Source organism: Dipodomys ordii, unplaced genomic scaffold (genome assembly GCF_000151885.1).
Source record: "Dipodomys ordii isolate 6190 unplaced genomic scaffold, Dord_2.0 Scaffold48, whole genome shotgun sequence".
Lineage (NCBI taxonomy): Eukaryota > Metazoa > Chordata > Mammalia > Rodentia > Heteromyidae > Dipodomys > Dipodomys ordii.
Genome location: NW_012267264.1, coordinates 8,640,412 through 8,659,641, shown reverse-complemented (window position 1 = coordinate 8,659,641; position 19,230 = coordinate 8,640,412). Strand labels below are relative to the sequence as shown.

The 19,230-nt window shown below is 38.4% G+C and overlaps 1 pseudogene; it reads left to right on the top strand.

Annotated features, from left to right (window-relative positions):
* The first annotated feature begins 9,773 nt into the window (after positions 1-9,773).
* LOC105988362 lies at positions 9,774-11,152 on the top strand (annotated as a pseudogene).
* Positions 11,153-19,230: the final 8,078 nt, after the last annotated feature.

Genomic DNA, 19,230 nt, shown 5'->3' with positions numbered 1-19,230 from the left:
GAGAAGAATGGTTTCTACCTTGAAACACTGAACAACTTTGTCCATTAGACAATAATTCCCTTGCTCCCACCTCTAAAATCATGATTTTGCTTTCTATGGCTATTATTTTTTTAGTGCTCTTTAAATCCCTTATGGGAGTGAAATCATTAATCATAGCATTAGTCTTTCGTGCCTGGTTTATTTCACTTAGCATAATGTCTTATATTATTACTTGCGCTAGATATTGTGTCCTAGAGTTTTCTTCCTTTCTAAGGCTGCGTGTTGTTGTACATTTGTATCATATGTGGCTTATTCACTTATCTGTAAATGCTCTGCTAGGGTGCTTCAACTCTGTGGATATTGTGAATCATGTTTCTGCGAACATGAGTGCACAAGTGTCTCCTCATGTTTATGCTTGCATGACGTAGGGAAGTTGTTTGTTAGTTTAAAAAGAAGGCTTGCAAAACCAGCAATATATCCCATGTGGGTGTGTTTCAACTTCTCAACCAATGAGTCTACACAGCCACATCATGATCATCCAAAGATAATCCTTTATATTAGAGTTCATTCTTTGAGGTGGACTTTTTGTTAGTTTTGAGAAATGTGAATATTATGTCCTTAGCATCATGCAGCGTAGTTTCATTGTCCTAAAAACTCTGTTTCCTCACTATCGTCCCTCCCTCCCTTCCTCCCTCCCTCATGATTCCTGGCAACCCTCATTCTTTCACTATTTTAATAGCTTCACCTTCGCTAGAACGTCATCGAGTCAAAATGATAAAGTAGTAGCCTTTCAGACTGCCTTCTTTCACTTAGCAATTTACATTTATTATTCCTCCATGTTGTTTTATGGCTCATTGTCTTCGCTGCTGACCAAGAATTCATTTATTTGGATATACCACAGTCTATCTGTTCATCTACTGGACACCAGTTCTTAATGATTTTGACAACTTTGAATAAAGCTGCTAACATGTACACAGACATTTTTGTGTACATATAAGTTTCAACATCTTTCAACAAGTAACAAGGAATGTACATTCTGGATCATATGATAAAAGTATGTTTAGCTTTGCAAGAAAGTACTAAATTGCCTGTTTTTCTCCATACTAGAATCTGAACTCAAGGCCTCATGCTTGAGTCACAAGCTCAGGGAGCCATGAACTCTCTCCCTAGCTCTTGAACTGGAAGCCCAGCACTTTTTGCTGTTGTAATCTTTCCGACAGTGTCCTGAGTTTTTGTCTGGACTAGAATTAAATTGTAATCCTCCTCATTTTTTGCATGTTTACTTGCCAACTATTTCATGTTTTCAGTGAAGTGTGTGTTAAGGTGTTTATTGGGTTGTTTATTTTCTTAGTGTTGGTGTTAAGAGTTGTTTGTATTTTGGGTAAAATTCCTTCATTATATATGTATTTTGTGAATATTTTTGTCCCAGGTCAAGAGTTTGCATTCTCTTTTGTGTCTCACAACATGAAGTTGTTTCTTTTGTTGCTGTTGTTGTTCATTTTTTTTGTTGTTGTTGTTTTGGCTGATCTTGGTTGGAGTTTCTTTTTTATTTTTTACTTTATTTTTAATTTTTATTATTAATAAGTTTTTTTAATTGTGAAAATACCATACAGAGGGGTTACAATTACATGCACAAGGTAATGAGTACATTTCTTATCAAGCATTGTTGCCTCCTCCTTTGTTTCCCCTTCCCATCCCTGCCCTCTCATCTCCCTCACCCCCCCTCCTGCCAATAGGGATACAGGTGGATCCATTGCAACAATAAGATGTACAAGACATTATGTCAAAAAATGAACTATTTTTTATTTTCAAAGTGATGTTCAAGGGGTTTCAGTAACATAAGTAAGGTAATAAGTACATTTCTTGTCAAATTTGTTACTGCTTCCCTCATTTTTCTCCTACTTTCCCTCTCCTCCAACACCCACCCCCAAAATTGTACAGATCATTTCCAACATATTGTCTTGTGTACTTCACTGTTGCATTAGTTCCTCCTTGTCCTTTGTCTCACCATTCTGTTGTTCCCCTTCCCTTCCCTAATTCAAATAAATGTATATACAATACCAGGGTACCAAATCAAATACAGTGACAACAGGTGAAATGCTATAGGGGGAAGAACACACAAAAGAAACAAAAAAACTCACATAGTACCTTAAAAACCACCACAACAAAGAAAAACCTCTTGTGTCCATGTTTTGGATTTCATTGTGCTTAGCATCATCTTATATGGTCATATGTACCTAGCTATTCTGCTCATCTAAAATTATTCTAGATATATACTAATTATTGCAGATAAGGGAAACCACAGGACCTATGTTTCTTGGGTCTGGCTTACTTCACTTAATATGATTTTTTCCCAAGTCTTTCCATTTCCTTACAAATGAGGTAGTGTCATTCTTTCTGATGGAAGCATAGAATTCATATATATATATATATATGCATATATATATGTATATACATATATATATATCACATTTTCTTGATACACTCATCTACTGAGAGGCATCTGGGTTGGTTCCATATCTTAGCTATGGTGAATTATGTTGTGATAAATATAGCTGTGCTGGTAGCTTTAGTTTGGCCTTGCTTGCAACACAAACTTTTGATTTTAATAAATTCTACCTCATTGACTCTTTTTCCCCAAGGATTTTGTTTTTGGTATTGTGTTGTGATTGATATATACCAGGGCGATCCTTTGTTAACTTGAGGGACTTGTATAATCATGAACTTTATATTCAGATATGATCCATGTTTTGAATGGTATTTTTGAAGGGTATAGGGTTTAAGCTTAAATTAACTTGTCTAGCAATATTTATTGGAAATAATTACCTTTGCCCAATTTATTTTCTTTGCTCCTTTGTAAAGATCAACTGATTATGTGAGCTGGACTATGAGTTGGATACTCTATTCCATTGTTTGTTTTCTTATTGATATTGCACTACTTTGATTAGTATACCTTGAAGTTTGGTTAAGTAGAGTCCTTCAAGAATGGAGAAAGAGAAAGAGAGAGATTGAGGGTAAGAAGGGTCAGGTATAACAGGAAAAATTCTCAAAAGTAATTAATATTATTAGGCTGTTATACCTATCTTATAAATAAACACACACATATAGTGTTTGGATGACTTATTCTCCATTGCTAATGAGTATCTACAGGATGATACAATGTAACTGAAGTAAAATGTTGCCATTACTAAACAGTATCTAAACAATTTCTATACTAAAGGAAGAAAGTCAGGTGTAAAGTAGTATCTGTCTCAAGACAGGACAATCTAATGGGAAAAATGGGAGACCCTGTGAGACTAAAGCCAACTTAATATGAAACGAGCAAAGCTAATATTTGAAAGAACTTTATTTGCTTTAACATCTGCGAAGACCCTGTGCTTTGATTTCATGCTTATAATTTTGTAATGTTTGAAAAGAGTTACCTTCTAAAAATATTATGGAAGACATATGTCCTTAAAAGTTTTGATATGTCCTTGAATAAGAGATAGGAATTCAGAAGTGGAATCCATGTCAGTTGGTGGACAACTGGTGTACCTAAGGCAGGTTGATATATGAAATTCTATTTAGAATGAGACTTTGTGTTTGGATAAACTGTATATTTAAACAAGTAGAGGTAAGAGGAAGGGCAAGTTAGAAAGAGTATCCTACAAGATCTGGGTCATTCACAAAATTCAATTACTTATTCCATGACTGAAGCAAGATTAAGTCTTGGTGAACTTTTGTATCCAACTTTTTTTAAAAAAATAAGTTTTTTACTCTGAAAATAATGTACAGAGGGGTTACAGTTACATAAGCAAGGTAACAAGTACATTTCTTTTTTATTATTGTTGTTCATGGGGCTTGAACTCTTGACCTGTTCAGCTCAAGGCAAGCGCTCTACCACTTGAGCCACAGCACCACTTCCACAAGTACATTTCTTATCCAGCATTGTTGCCTCCTCCTTTGTTTTCCCCCTACCATCCTGTCCCTCCCACCTCCTTAACTACACCTCCCCACTCCCCTACCCCCGCCTAAATTGTAAAGTTCATTTTTTCGACATAGCATCTTGTACATCTCATTGTGCAATGGGTCAATCTGTATCCCTATTTAAACATTTTGTTTTTTTCCTTCCCCTCCCCAAATTATACCAACGACAAATACAGTGAAAGCAGGGGTTGTACCATGGGGGAGGGACATACAAAGCAACAAAAAAATCACATTAGAAACAATACATTATAAATACGTTAGAAACAATAGCAAGGGAGAAAAAAACACTTGTGTCCCTATCTTGGGTTCATTTCACTTAACATCATCTTATCTGAGCTTTTCTGCTTGTCCCAGACATATACTAGTTATTGCAAATTAATTGGGATCCCTCAATCTTTACCTCCCAAGTAGCAAGTATTACAGGCTTGAACCACCACACATGGCTCTCTTGTGGTTTTAACCCTTAGTGTTGTCCACATAAGACCTTCAGCAATTTATCAACTTCAGTTCAATTTTTTTCACTGTGGCTTTGGCGCCTGTGGAAGGTTTTGCTCTAAAGCTTCTGTACAGGTATGTTTGTGATTCTCTCTATCCCCCTGACTGTATCTTTAGTTTAGTGAGAAGTGGTCTCTTCTATACTCTCCCCTCTCTGACAGAAGAGATATTAGCTGTTTTAGTTCATTCAGGTTTTCAGTTGGGATTGCAGTGACTTTTAAACTCCTTAAGTGCTGGCCTAGAACTGGAGTACTTGCACTTCACTTTAACTTAAAAATAAGAACTTTGCAATGCTGGATAGAGTCAAATGCAAACCTGTTGGGACAACAGAAGTCCTAGTTTCAAAAGTCCACTTGTAGAAAGAAACCCTGAAGTAAGAGGGAAAAGTCAACACTGGTCACTCAAGCTCCATTGCTCATCTCAACACACAGCTCCTCTCCCTTTCCATTACTAAAACCTAAAATGACTCTATCCACAGACTTTCTATTGTTAGCTATTTGTTTTCTCTATTCATGTCTTCAGTTTTAGGCTTTATTGCTCAGTCAGTCAAAGCCCACACCCATTTGACATACCTTTTCTTAATTTATTTTCATACGTTTCACTTTGCTCTTTTATTTAAAAAAAGAGCAAAAGCTTAAAGCTAATACATTCCATTCAGTAGCCAGGGATTTCCAGGGTTGAGAAATTACTACCTTTCCTAGTGAAAGACTAAACAAAACCCCAAAGTAAATATTTTAGTAGTTGGCTAGATCTTCAAATACTATGAAGAAGACAATTTAGAATGAAGCTCATATAGAGCTCCATGTAAAACCTGTTTGGCCTGTTAAAACAGGTGTGAACATCACAATTTCCTACAAAAAAATTTCAGTGACAAAATCCTATAAAAGATAAATACACTAAAACTCCAAATCAATAAATTGGGGGCAAATAACACTGTAAAATCTGAGATCACAATCTATATCCACTGACAAAGACCACATAACTCATATTTGGGTGATTTCTCACAGAAATAAGATTTCTTGCAAAAGTTTTGTTGACTTTATTCTTAATTCGTTACAGTAAGAGTACCCATCTGTTTTTTAATAACTTATTTTCTCTACTTTTACAATGATGTACTGTGAAATGCCCCAAAATTTATAAGTACATATGCTAATGTTAACCTTTAATTTTAGGTAGTGCAATAAATTACTTTTTAAATTTAAGTAACTTCTTGGATCCAAAATCTTGATATAGTTCTAACATATCTTCCATTAACCAAAGCTACAAGTGTACTTTCAATACAGGTGAAGATTTTGTTCTATTGTTAAGGATAGACAATTTCTGAAATACCAACATAGAAATGAGTATAGAATCTCACACCCAATGTGAGAGAATTTCTAACACATTTTACTTGTAGCTGTTTTGAAAATTGGAAATTAAACCTGAGTAGGTTGGAATATAAATAGCTCCTTAACATTCATTTTTGCCATGGATGTAGCAGTGATTAACTATTATAAGATAGAATGCTGATTAATAAAACCAAAAGTGAATTTTATTTTGATTGACAAATATTGGCATACAAGCTTTATAAAAATAATAAAATATTAAAAATATACAATGGGATTAATCCCTATACTAATGAAATAAAAGTAATAATTTTCCATAATTCAATAACATAAAGAAATAAGCTTTCCTTGTTTTATTAAAAAAAAGGATAATAAGAAATAACAACAAAAGGGTTCAATATAAAACTTTAAAAAAAGAAAGGAAGGATACATCAATTATGGTTGATTAGCTATCATTTTTGCCAAAGTTCAATAAGCTAATTTAAAACCAAACTATTTTTTAAACCCAATCTGCTCTCTTCCATTTTGCTTCTTCATCTGAGCAAGTGCAAGAAGTTGACCATTATTGTGCAAAGATAAAGTTATATAAGAAAATGTATGAGCATAGACAATCCTCTTACAGGGAAGGAATTTTAATGTCATATTTTCTTTTCTCCCAGTTGGGTCAGATGCTCCAGTGTCCTTGAGGACCAAAGTGATTGTCCTTGGTAGGAATCTACATCTGCATTTTCCCTTGAACCAAGCAATGTTTCCAGGTTATTTAGCCATAGAAGTCAAATTAAACATCCCTAATGAACTTGAAATGCCTATGAAAATCTTTTGCCTTTTCTGGTCAATTAAAACTTGAATTAGGGGCTGGGAAGGTGGCTCAGTGGTAGAGCACTTGCCTTGCATGCATGAGGCCCTGGGTTCTATTCCTCAGCACCACATAAGCAGAAAAAAGGCAGAAGTGGGGCTGTGGCACAAGTAAGGGCACTAGCCTTGAGCTGAAGAGCTGAGGGACAGCGCCCAGGCCCAGTGTTCAGGCCCCATGACTGACCAAAAACAAAACAACAACAAAGCAAAAAAAACTTTAATTAATAGTTACCAAGGCTCTAAGTGAACATAAATGAAAAGGATGAGACCATCTAAATATAGAGATTTTGAGGGAAATGATGAAGATGGAGATAATATGGGAAAGGAAAAATTCAGACAGATCTGCATTTAAATCTAAGTTAAGACTGTATTTCACGAAAGAAGTGACTAGCTTAATCAAATGCTGTAGGTCAATTAAGATGAGGAATTGAGAACAGGCCACTGGATTTAGTAACATGAGTGCCACTTATGAGGAACATTTTTTTTTTTTTTTTGTCGGTCGTGGGGCTTGAACTCTGGGCCTGGGTGCTGTCCCTCAGCTCTTCAGCTCAAGGCGAGCACTCTACCACTTGAGCTACAGCGCCACTTCCAGTTTTCTGGTGGTTAATTGGAGATAGGAGTCTCACAGTCTTTCCTGCCCGGGCTGGCTTTGAACCGCGATCCTCAGATCTCAGCCTCCTGAGTAGCCACCGGCGCCCGGCTATGAGGAACATTTTAATGGTATATAAATATTGAGAAGAGTGAAACTAGAGGCAGTGAGTGTAGACTTCCATGAGTTTTGTGTTCAAAAAGGGAGAGAAATAGGTGACAAATGATCTAGTGATTGGTCATTTTTCTTTTTAAGGGGGGGGATAAATTGGGACAGTAGATAAAAGATGAATTAATTATAGGAAGAAAGGAGTTGATAGAACTGTCAGAGAATTAAGAATTGTCCTAGAATATCCTGAGTCCCTGAGAATATCCTGAGTCTCTTTCCTGCAAGGGAAGAGACAAGGGGCACAAGAGGAAGAACCAATTGTAACTGCTCAAAGGATAGTTACAAGAGGTTGAGCAAAGGCAGGTTGGTAGATGTGGCCATAGAAAATGTTAAGGCATTTTTGTGTGTAAGTTTTCTTCTAGTGGACTTTATTTTTATTGTAACATGAATAAAAAGTTACCAGTTAATTATAAAAAAAAGAAAAATGTATATTCAAAGTGCAGGGCACTGGATAAGAGAAAATAAAAATACTGAGGATTTAAGGAGAAAGAATATTGGATTCTTATCTAAAGCAGTTTCCTCCCATTTTTCAATGTCCTGACACATAAAAAAATTTGAGAATATTTGAGTGGCAATTGGAAAGGGACTTGAAGTCCTAGACAGGGAGGCAGGAAGTACTGGTTGCCACTGGTTCTGTCTACATGCCCAGATAGCTAAATAAATATGTTCTGAATGTTGGTTCTGATTGGCATGTGATTTGAACAGCTTTAGAATAACAAGTGAGCATGAATGGGACTAGAAATAGAGCCAGGTGCACTAAAGTCGATGTGTCTGGAAAGAAACTAGTCAGGATGGTTGTGTGTTTAGTCATTGTAGACATGTAATAGGTGAAGAACTAGATTAATTAGGTGTGAGATATGCCTAGCAAGAAGAGAGAAGAATTGAGGGAGCATATACGCAAAAGAATAATTAGTGATCAGGTAATACAAAGTGGGCAAGATGTGAAATAAGACAGAACTATTGAAACAATGAATGGTTCAGATTGTGAATTTGACAGTGTTTCATTGTTTTATAGTGTTGGAATAGCAGAAGGAAGGAGATGATAAGGGAAAAAAGGGCTTAAAATTGAGATCATAAATGGAACGAGGGTGCTAGTAATGACAAACCCAGGGCATGTATATGAGTAACATCTGAGAAGTAGTCATGGTATTAAATTATACCAATGGACGAAAGCAACAAACCTGGAGATAATGTCTCTGGTTAATGAAAGAGACAGACCCCAAAGTTCACAGAGGACATGACTATGAAAACGAGTGTTAACTCAATATGGTTTTAGAGTTTGACATCAAAAGTTTGAAGTAGGGCATTTGTGGTCGATGGAATCGCACCGTGCGGAGGAGGAGGAGGAGGAGGAAGAGGAATAAGAAAGCCATCATCCTCCATATACCTCTAGGCCTATGGTTCAAGATGTATGGAGAAGAAAACAGCTCAGATGAGAGGGGACCAGGAAGGCAGGATGGCTGGGTTCTCAATAGAATAATGTGGTTGAAGAAAGAGTTGGCCATGTGTTTGGAGATGGAGGAGATTTTGCTGAAAGAGCCATGATTCTAGCAGGCACAATTGCAGGTGTAGTGTGTCTGAGTGCTAATAGAAGGAGCCATGAATCTTGGGATAAAGTTCAAGCTTGGAGACTAGTTTCTTGTTACTGTTACAGCTGTTCTTGTAACTACTGCTGAACAAAAGAACTACAGAAAAATTCAGTTTTTACCTAAGAGACTACAGGTTATCTAATTTCACTTCTCAGAGAACATATTTTTTTTGTAATTGGTGTAAAATAATTGTACAAAGTGTTTTCGTTGTGATATTTCCATATATGCATATGATAGAATGTGTTTATTTTTTTAGACAGACTACATTTTCTCCATAATCTACTTTAAAACTTACTCACCTTCTAATGACCATTCTGTGAAACTCTACAAAAATGACTACACCTAGAAATAAAATATGAGAGAGAGACTTTTGTCATAATCCCTTGCTTTAAGATAATTTATCCTGGAAAAAAATGATGATATATTTCTTTCCAATTAAAATCTCTATATCGAGTTTCCTTTCTGATTTGAACATTTATTTAAATAGTAAACAAAACCTTAATTCCATCTTGATCTTGCATGTTGAAACATGAACTTTTAGATGCATGTGTATACAGTTGTTTATGTATGGATATAGACCTGGGCAGGCTGCTGGGGGCATGCTGAAAGCTCTTTCTGAGGATGGGTTTCTCTTGATGGATTCCATGATATTTATTTATATGTTTGTTTTTGTTGGTTGTGGGGCTTGAACTCAGAGCCTGAATTCTGTCCCTGAGCTTCTTTGCTCAAAGCTAGTGTTCTACCCCTTTGAGCCACAGTTCCACTTCTGGATTCGCATGCGCGGATCCCTGGTACCCAGTACTCGGTTCCCGTGGCCTGGAATGGCCACAATGGCGGCTGCCACTCTGCTGCGCGCAATGCCCCGCTATAGCGGTCTCTGCGCCAGTCCTACCCCATTGCTGCATGGTCTGTTGCAGCCGCTGAGGACCCCGGCTTTGCTCCTCTTGTGTCGGGGCCTGGCCGTGGAAGCCAAGAAGGCCTATGGGTGAGACAAACCTCATGTGAACATGGGTACCATCGGCCATGTGGACCATGGCAAAACCACACTGACCGCCCCTATCACCAAAATTCTAGCAGAGGCAGATGGGGCGAAGTTCAAGAAGTATGAGGAGATTGACAATGCCCCAGGAGAGAGAGCTCAGGGCATCACCATCAACGCTGCCCACGTGGAGTATAGCTCTGCTACCCGCCACTATGCCCACACAGACTGCCCAGGCCATGCAGATTATGTTAAGAATATGATCACAGGTACTGCACCCTTGGATGGCAGCGTCTTGGTAGTGGCAGCAAATGATGGCCCCATGCCCCAGCCCCGAGAGCACTTCCTACTGGCCAAACAGATAGGGGTAGAGCATATTGTGGTGTACGTGAACAAGGCAGATGCAGTGCAGGACTTTTTGATGGTGGAGCTTGTGAAGCTGGAGATCCGGGAACTGCTCACCGAGTTCGTCTACAAAGGGGAGGAGACCCCAGTCATCGTAGGCTCTGCTCTCTGTGCCCTTGAGCTACGTGACCCTGAGCGAGGAGTGAGTCAGTGCAGAAGCTGCTGGATGCTATGAACACTTACATCCCAGTGCCCACCTGGGACCTAGAGAAGCCTTTCCTGTTGCCTGTGGAATCTGTTTACTCTATTCCTGGCCAGGGCACAGTGGTGACAGGTACATTGGAGCATGGCATTTTGAAGAAGGGAGATGAATGAGCTCCTGGGACACAGCAAGAACATTCGTACTGTGGTGACAGGCATCCAGATGTTCCACAAGAGCCTGGAGAGGGCAGAGGCAGGGGATAACCCTGGGGCCCTGGTCCGAGGGTTGAAGCGAGAAGACCCGAGGTGTGGCCTGGTAATGGTCAGGCCAGGTTCCATCCAGCCCCACCAGAACGTGGAGGTGCAGGTGTACCTCCTCAACAAGGAGGAAGTTGGCTGCCACAAGCCCTTTGTGTCCCACTTCATGCCTGTCATGTTCTCCCTGACTTGGGACATGGCTGGTCCTGTCATCTTGCCTCCTGGGAAGGAGCTTGCCATGCCTGGAGAGGACCTGAAGCTCACCCTAATCTTGCATCAGCCCATGATCTTGGAGAAAGGCCAGCGTTTCACCCTATAGGATGGCAACAAGATTATTGGCACTGGCCTTGTCACTGAAACAAAACCTATGACTGATGAAGATAAGAACATCAAGTGGAGTTGAGGCTGGACTTGTGCTCAGGCTACTTGAGTTTAGGCAACCCTGGCCATGGCTGATGCCCATGTGGCATGGGCTGAATCCCCTGAGTGCAGCTAGACGGACACTTCCCCTGGTCACAAGGGGTGGCCTGCCACGGGAGGTAGGCCAATAAACTGTTCTGTGAATAGTAAAAAAAAAAAAAAAAGAGTCTCATGGATTTTCCTGCCCAGGCTGGATTTGAACCTCGATCCTCAGTTCTCAGCCTCCTGAGTATCTACAGTTACAGGTGTGAGCCACCAATGCCCAATGCCCAACACCATGATATTTTTATTTGCAGTGATCTGTGTGACTTTCATTGTGATTCATCTTGATAAACATTTCAAAAACCCTGTGCAATGAAGGACAGATAGAAAATTCCAGGATTCTGTCCAAGTTCTAATTGAGATACAATTTCTCACCTTCATAATCTTTTATTGAGCAACCAGTGTTAGCAAATTGGTAGATTACTCACAGCAGTTTGATTATCCCAATACTGCCTTCTTCCATGCCTACAAAAGGGTTTTGCAATAAAGGCAGTTAGCATCTATAATAACATGTAGGCTGTGAAGCCTACATCTGTGCTGTGAAGCCACAGGGAAGAAATAGGGAGGAGAGAAACCACCTTTCTCACAGGCTGTTGGTAACCCCAGAGGGATGCCTCATATTGTATTTCAGAGTTGAATTAGTTAGGCTCTTCAAGGTCATAAGAACAATTCCTATACACACCTTTGGCAACACACATTTATTGTTAAGCTATCAATAGAAGTGACAGGGGTAGCATGAGAAATTTCCTCATCAGTTTCCCAGGTTTTCTTGGGCCCAGAGGTTCAGAGCTGGGCTCTACCTACAGTGGAAAGGCAGAGAAGTTAACAGTCATTATTTTGTTTCCTTCCCTAGATAAAGATTGTGTGAATCGGCTTTCAGCTACTCCTTATAGAGCTCCCCAAATGAAAATCACCTGTCATAGCCAGCTTCTCCAGCAAAAAAGAATATGTAGTCTGAGTCTTTTGGAAATCCATGATCCTCCCTGGAATTATATGCTATGCAGACCTGTCCCTAGATGCAGTTCCATGCATAAAAATTCGATTCTCTTTCTAACAGGGCCTCAATCTTTGCTTCAATGAACAGCAGCTAGTGTAACAGATGTAATGTTGGTGTTTTACTAGTGACTAAAGACAATGTGGGTAGGAATCCACTTGAATCACGATACTCAGAAGCAATCTGTATGCTGTGTGCCTGCAGCAGCCAAGGGGTTCAGAGATTCCTACAGCTAGTCACATCAAATAGTTCTCCCACTTCCCCATCTTTATTTCTGATTCTTTTTCCATTAGTTGACAAATGCCCCTATTCTCTGACCATCCACAAGTGCTCACACACTGCCCTTGATTTGGTAACAGAATGTAGAAATGTCTTGTTGTTGTTCCATGGTGAAGTAAGTATATTTCAATCTGTTCAAATAGATCCTCACTAATAGGTTGGTTCCCTGGTGGGGCTCTCTGCCTCCTTGATCTCCTAAGAGATGGAATTCAGAAAACTGAAAAAATATTTCAGGACTTTCACTTTGTAAAATGCAGAAACTTTGTCAATCTAACACTTGAATAGGAAATGTTCTACTGCACATACAAATTTCAAAAATTCCAGTCAATTCCCATTGCTTTCCTGGTCTCATTCTCTGGGCAGAGATCCATTTTAAAAGTTTTTACTAAAGGTTTTTCAGTATTTCCAGTGTTGACTCAGTCCCAATCAAGAGCAACGTTCCAACAAATAAACATCAAGTTTGAGAAGAAAGTCTAAATGCTATTCTCCCATCACTAAAATGATGCTGTGACATAATTTTTGCTTTTTTAAAAAGCTGGTTATTTCAAGGCAATTACAGTGAATTTCAGTGTTATCAGTCACTAGCTAGGGGCATGCCTGACATTCAGTGTGTGAGAAAACATAAAGAAGGCTCTTGTGCAATATGTGGTTCTAATTAAACCTGATCCCATTAACTATATAGGAACCAACCCACAACATCTAACAAATCCAGCAGGCCAAGAAATCAAATTTGCTTTTATCACTGTTTTCAATTCTAAAAGACTTCAGAGATTGAAGAATATGAACACATGACAAGTTTTAGAATTATGGAAACAAATTAAATTGAGAATGGAGATGATCAATATCCAATCTCATGGACTTCCACATTTATTTCTAAGTCTTGGACCTTTCTCATACTAAAAGCAACATCATTTGGAAGAGATTATCCTTTAGTTTTCATCCTTGGAGGATGACAAAAATAAGGGGAGGGAGGAAATTTATTTTAATAAAAAGGGCATTCCAGGCTTTTATTTGTGTTTTCTGCTTTGTTGAGGATTTTGGGGTGCCTTTTATTATAAGATGGTATCTTTTGAAGTTAAAAAAGCCAATGTTCTATATTATACTTTCATATAAGCATGGAGTCCAATCAAGGAAAGGCATATAAAACCTGGTGATTACATTTTATTTCAGTATGGGGTTGGAAGAGGCTGAAAGAATGTTTAAATTGAAACAAGAACAGACAAGATTCCCATGAAAGAGGACAAGTCAGCACAACAAACTGAAACCATGTTTATCTTTTATCTTCTCAGCATTAGGAGAAAAAAACTTATTTGGCTCTGATTTGGGGACTTGACATCTATGCCATTCATTTTATTTTTAGAGGAGTGTCTTTTCTTTAATTTGAACATATATTCTCCTTTTTAAAAAAGAAGAACTTCCATTAAATTTTCTTTTCAAGTCTCCCCAAACTGTCTTTGCACAGTTTCTGTTTTCTGGGATATAAGAACTCATGGGAAATGCCAAGCTCCTGAAGGAATGTGTGCTGAATCTTCTTTTATTGTGAAAATACTGTACAGAGGGGTTACAATTACATGGGCAAGATAATGAGTACATTTCTTATCAAGCATTGTAGTAGCCTCCTCCTTTGTTTCCCCTTCCCATCCCTTCCCATCCTCCTCCCACTTCCCCCACCCAACCCTCCTCGCCCCACCACCAAAGTTGTAAAGTTCGTTTTTGACATAACGACTTGTACATCTCATTGTTGCAATGGGTCCACCTGTATCCCTAGTTAAATATTTTTTCCCTTCCCCTCCACAAATTATAATAACATCAAATACAGTGGGGGAGGGACATAGAAAGCAACAAAGAAATAATCTTATAAATGTGTTAGAAACAATCGCATGAAAGAAAAAAAACATTTGAATACATATCTTAAGGTTCATTTCCCTAACATCAACTTATCTGACCTTTTCTGCTTGACTCAGACATATACTAGATATTGCAAATAACGGAAACCATGGGACCTATGTTTCTTTGGGCCCGGTTTACTTCACTTAATATAATTTTTTTTCACATAGAGCTCCCCTATGACCCAGCAATCCCACTTTTGGGCATTTACCCAAATGTTTATAAACAAGACCACACTAAAGCTACCAGCACGACTATGTTTATTGCAGCATTATTTACGATAGCTAAGATATGGAACCAACCCAGATGCCCTCAGTAGATGAATGGATCAAGAAAATGTGGTATATATACACAATGGAATTCTGTGCCTCCATCAGAAAGAATGACATTGCCCCATTTGTTAGGAAATGGAAAGACTTGGAAAACATTATATTAAGTGCTGAATCTTCTTGAATTATTATTGCACTGGGTCTGTGGAAGGTTTGACTTTGGGAAAGCAAGAAGGAGAAAGTGGATTGGATTAGCCTATGGGGTCTCAGAGTGAATGAGTAGTCACATACTACTTTAGAGGAAAAGTAGCTTAGGGCTAAGTGGTTTCAAGTTAAGGGGCCACCAGAATGCTCTTACTAAATGTAGAATAACTCTCCTGCAGGCACTTTTTGTGTCTATTTAGCCTTATGATTTTGATCTGTATCCTTTCAGAATGTAAGAACTTGCTTTCTTTCTCCCTCAAGTCAAGTAAGTTATTGTTGCCAAGCTTTTGTTTTTGTTCTTGTTTTTTGCTATGGAGAACAAAATAATAAAGCTGATGTCAACTTTGTTATTTCTGTGACAATTTCTGGATTTTTTTCTTTCTTATAGTTATGGCCAATGAAATTGCATCTCTGGATCAGGTTACTGTGGGTAACCACAATAGGCATGCTGTCCATCTCCCAAGCACTGTCCCAATATGTATGGTCACACCTGCATGAGCTAGTTTTAGTTAGAGAAGACCTAGGGGAAAATGAAGAATCGATTATGTTCCTCAAATGGGAAGGGTCATTTTAATGAAAATAATATAGTCAGCTAATAGTTTCAAATAAAAACCAATCATATCTAGCAAGAGAGAAAATATAAAAAATATACCATTACCTAGAACTGTTTGAAAGTTTCTTTCCAAGAATTAGCTATTATTGAGTTTTACTATTGCAACCTCAGCCCCAAGGGTAGGTATATATAGAAGTAACCAATAAGGCTCCTTAAATTTATGACTAAAAATAGGCTCTTGAAAAATAGGTCTTAAAATCAGGCTTTAAAAGGACTTTAGAAATTGTGTTATATGGACAGAGATTCCTTTTAATTAGCTCCTTCTAACTGGACTGAATGTGGTAGTTTCTTCTTATACTGAAAGGTACAGAGAAGGGAGCCATATATCAGAAAACTCCATGTTAGACGTATAAGGTTAGATCATATGAAAGAGGTACTATTTGATCAGTTTTGCTCAAGGAAAACATCTTTTCATACTGATCAACCCAATAAAAGTCAGTAATTCCTTCTTAGCAGGAGAGCTGTGGATTTTTGAGATTTTTTTAAGACTTCACCAGAAATTCCAAGTAAATAGTAAAATTTTCTCTAATAACAGAATAAATAGTCCTGAGCTGACAGGAAATTATTTTTGCCCCCTAACCTGCACTATCAAAAAATGTTTCAAAGTATCCCATGAAGTAGTGTGCATACTTTGTTCTGGAATCATCTTCTCCATCCCCATGACTCAACTCTCCCTCTTTAAGCAAAATTTACCAAGGAATGGAAAAGATTGAACAGAGATAGGAGTGCTTTACATATATAAAATTATTTTTCCATATGATTAATATGATTAGTTTTTCTGAATTCTTTTAGAATTCTTTGAGTAACTTCTTTAGATATTGGCAGCAGTAGGTATCCATGACTTCACCTGATTATTCTGATTATGATTTTATTCCCAGTAAGGATAGACCAACTAATGCTACTTAATTTGTTATAACATAGTCTCAGATTGTTATATGTCACACTTACTGACACAAAAACTGACTATATTTTAGTGTGTGTAGGGGGCGGGGGCAGTGTCAATACTGGTTCTTGAACTCAGGGCCTGGACACTGTCCCTAAGTTTTTGTGCTCAAGGCTGATATACTCTACCACTTGGGTCACAGCTCCACTTTTAGCTTTTTGCTAATTCACTGGAGATAAGTCTCTCAGACATTCCTGCTTGGGCTGGCTTCAAACCGTGATCCTCAGATTTCAGTGTCCTGAGTAGACAAATTATAGATGTCAGCCACTGAAACTTGTTGGACTCTAATTATTTTTTTCAGTCCTTAGGGATTGAAGTCAGAGCTGTTTTGCTTTCTGTGCTGGTATTCTATTTTGTCAATTGAGCTAAACCTGCTGCTTATTTTAGAGATGACACTTCTGCCTAGATTTGCCTCAAATCATGATCTTCCAGATTTTAGCCTCTGCAGTAGAATTACATTATGTCTGAGATACCAGAACCTACCTGAAGTTTGGCTCTCTTTAAAGCTATTTCAGAATACATTCATATGGCGCAACTACTTGTATAGTCTTGGCTTCCTATGAGTAAAGGTAAAATTGAAGTATACCTACTCACCTAACCTGCTGTCAAACTAAACACTTACTCTCTGGCATAGGGAAATAACTTCTCAGGCAAAGGCCCAACAGGCCAGATCTTACCAGTTCAGGTTTGTTCCTCATTTTAACCTACCTAGTCCTTTGTAAAACTTTCAACATTCCTAGTGAAGATTCTTCCCAATCTCTTCCCAAATTCTTCCATAGCATCTTTTTGACATTGATACTGTTATATCTTTTGATTGAAATCATATTTCTTTTAAAGAGAGATAATGTTTTCTAGGGCTAGTATAACAAACTTCATTGTCACAGGGAAAAGCTAGGGAAATGTGTGGGCTGAGTAAGAAGGGAAGTCCTTTCCATGTTGCTTTTCCACTTTTGTGTGTGTGTGCCAGTGGGATGGGAGAGAGAAAGGAATTCTACCATAGTGAGGTGACACTTCGTAAAATTAAACCTAAGCCGCTGCCTGCAAATGCAACCAAAGAATTCATATCTTTTGATAGCTTGTCTTGGAACAGAGTGGAAAAACAAGATCTTTGAGGTCAGATACATCTAAATTTTCCAGTTGAGGATGAGTGTTAGAGCATGTGTCTAGTATGTGTAAAACCCTGGGCTCAATTTCCAGAGCCCAAACAAAGCAATATAAAAAATTCTTATTTAAACAAAAACAAATTGTTGGGGCTGGGAAGGTAGTTCAGTGGTAGAGTGCTTGCCTTGCATGCTTAAGGCCCTGGGTTCAATTCCTCAGCACCACATAAGCAGAAAAAGCCAGAAGTGGTGCTGTGGCTCAAGTGGTTAGGTGCTAGCCTTGAGCTGAAGAGCTGAGGGACAGTGCCCAGGCCCAGAGTTCAGGCCCCACGACCAACAAAAAAAACAAAAACAAAAACAATGTACTCATTACCTTGCCCACGTAATTGTAACCCCTCTGTACGGTATTTTCACAATAAAAAATTTTAAAAACTTCATCCAAATGCTAATAAAAAACACAAAAAACAAAAACAAATTATTTAAATAGGGATGCAGGTTAACCCATTGCAACAATGAGATGTACAAGATGCTATACCGAAAAACAAACTTTACAATTCAGGTGGGGGTGGAGGGTTTGGGGGGAGTGTAGCCGAGGATGTGGGAGGGAAGAGATGGTAAGGGGAAAACAAAGGAGGAGGCAACAATGTTGGATAAGAAATGTACTCATTACCTTGTTCCTGTAACTGTAACCCCTCTGTACAGTATTTTCACAATAAAAACTTATTTAAAAAAGTAAGCCAGGCCCAAAGAAACATAGATCCCATGATTTCCCTTATTTGCAATAACTAGTATATGTCTGAGACAAGCAGAAATGGTCAGATAAGTTGGTGTTAGGTGAAATGAACCCCAAGATAAGGACTCAAATGTTTTTTTTTTCTTGCTATTGTTTCTAACATATTTATAAGATGATTTCTTTGTTGCTTTGTATGTCCCTCCCCCACGGTATAACCCCTGTTTTCACTGTACTTGATGTTGGTATAATTTGTGGAGCGGGAGGGAAAAAACAAATTGTTTAAAAAGGCATACAGGTGGACCCATTGCAAAGAGATGTACAAGACATATAATGTTGAAAAATGAACTTTACAACTTTGGCGGGGGAAGCAGGGGGAAAGAGGGGCGGGAGATGGGAGAAAGGGTGGGAAGGGGAAACAAAGGAGGAGGCAACAATGCTTGGTAAGAAATGTACTCATCACCTTGCTCATCTAATTGTAACCCCTCGGTATGGTATTTTCACAATAAAAAATTCTTAAATTTTAATTTTAACTTTCCCTTTCTGGTAGAGCAAATTTCTGTGTAAATTTGGACTACTAGTTTAATCTACATGACCTTATTTTTCTCAGATGAAACAATAATGGTCCCTTTGGTTGTAGGAAGTATTGTAGCAGATTAAATGTTCAGAGGTATTGAACACTAGAATGTCAGTGCTGGTGATATTCAACTGTGAGGAAAAAGGCTTCTTCTTTCCCTGTTCTCAGTCTTTCTTTCTTTTTATCTCTCTTCTTTTCTCTCTCTCCTTATCTTCTTTCTTTTCTTTATTTCTTCCTTCTTCCTATCTTTTCCTTCCTTCCTTCCCTCCCTCCCTTCCTCCCTGCCTCCTTCCTTCCTTCTTTCCCTCTCTTTCTCTCTCTCTTTTCTTTCTATCTCTTTTTTTTGTGCCCATTGAGCTTGGATGCTGTCCCTTAGCTTAGCTCAAGGCTAGCATTCTACTATATGAATCACTCTTGGATCTA